The following is a 2,084-nucleotide window of genomic DNA, read 5'->3' as shown; positions in this document are numbered from 1 at the left end:
TGTTCTAAATCATCATCTTCCAAAAGCTCCTCTAGGATTGATTGCAATGAAGAATCTATTACTTGAAGAAACAATTCAAAATTTTCCATCTCTAGAGTCACAATTCTATTCTATACCATAGCTATGCTCAAATTAACATAGCAGTTCTATCACACTGATAAACCCTTGTTGGGCTTAACAAACCACTCTAAGAACATTATTTTAGCCACCCAATTTGCATCTTTCAAGAAATATTTATCCTTGAGCACTTTCTTAAAATCATCATAGGTAGACTCATGATCTGCTACATATTCTGTTGCATGTGACCTAATCTATGGGACTACAATAGTGGATAGAAATTACTAACTCATCTAATATGCGGGAACTTCAATCCAATTCCATTTTCTCTAAATAAATTCTCTGGTATTTAGATATATCTTTCTCATCAAAGTGTGACAACACATTCATAGTTGACTAAAGCACATCTCTTGCAATTTTCTCATGTTTATGCATTCCATATATATGTATAGTTTGCTACAAAACTACCCATCATACAATATCTATATCTAAAGCATCTCCCATGCTACTAAATTTTCACCTTGGCCTTTGCACATTGGGTTCATTGAAAAGATGTTAAGAGAAATCATGTGCCAATATAGCTAAAGACACACACTTAGTCCCTTGTTGTGAGAGTTTACAAAAAAAGATATAAGAAGAGAGATTTAATTTATTGTAGTTGATAATCCATGGAGTATGATTCTAGTATGAAAATTTCAGCATAGAAGGTTCATAGAAAACTTGTGGAATTTGAAAAATAGATAATCCTTACACTATTTTCAATTAAGAGTAGCTTGTAGACATTGATTTAGAACAATAATACTCTTCTTTTAATCATGAATAGCCCCATATATTTCAATTGAAGGAAATCATCCATGTCCTAGCTATGGATAGCCCTCTATGTTTCATTTGAAAAACATCACTCCTATATATTTTAAATTCAATAATTTTAGATGTGTTCTAGGCTAAGGACATTTCTTTAAATCAATGCAAAATTTGCCTCTACTACTTTAGGAAAATAGGGAATTGTTCTAATTCAAAACAATCCACAACTTCTCTCTATACAGTTCAAAGCAACACTTAAAATCTTGCTTTATTCTTCTCTATGACCAATCCCTTTCATTAAGAATGAGGTATTTTTCAAGTTATAATAGCCTCTTGATAAACAACAATGAAGAGAGTGTCGTCTGATCAGTCCTTCTCCTTTGTTGATGAAGTACATTAATGTAGTGCTCTTTTCCCACAATGTAGACCTACTATATAACAACCTTGTTTTGAAACCCTTCGTAGCCACAAAGTATCCATCTAGTGTATGCATGTTCTCTATGCCTTTATCCCTTTCTCCACAGAAATTGGAAACTCACAACCGCTTCTCTCCCTTCCTTTCAATCATTTATTGGCTACTCCAAACTCTCCAAAAGTCATGCTTTCTTTTCTAAACATGAATCTTTTGATTATTTTTTATGTCCACAAGTTCACACTTAGTATATGACCTACAACCTTGAAGTTTACTCACTTGAACTACATTGAATCAATAATGAGCTTCCATATTCAAGTTTGGCATGATATGTTAAGTGCAATGTATATCCAACAAGGTCCATTTCAAGTAAGCCTTGTGTTTCTATCTAAGATGCTTCATCAAAGAGTTTTTATATCATGTTTTCCAAACCATTGACAATGTGAGCCGTACTTGCTTGTATAGTGTTGATCATGATGATCATGGCTGTAAACAAAAGCATAAGTACCACAATGATATGAGAACTCCAAGAGCATTTCATTTTACAAAACTTCATTTGTGTTTGATTAATTTTTTTTCGTGAGATTTGGGTATGTAAAAATATATCATGATATTTAATTTTTAAAGATTTTATCTCATTTTCTAAGGATTTGAAATTTTAAAGAATTTGGTAATTTTTTATTTTTAATCTTATTTAATGATTACATCTAACACACACACACACACACACACACACACACATGTTTTATACAATTAATTTTTTGAAATGTAAATTTTCAAAAGAATTTTTATTTTTATAGAATTATATTTT

The sequence above is a fragment of the Lygodium microphyllum genome, chromosome 21 (assembly GCF_053477565.2).
Source record: "Lygodium microphyllum isolate KBCC chromosome 21, Lygodium_microphyllum_v1.1.10, whole genome shotgun sequence".
NCBI lineage: Eukaryota > Viridiplantae > Streptophyta > Polypodiopsida > Schizaeales > Lygodiaceae > Lygodium > Lygodium microphyllum.
This window is presented reverse-complemented; position numbering follows the sequence as displayed.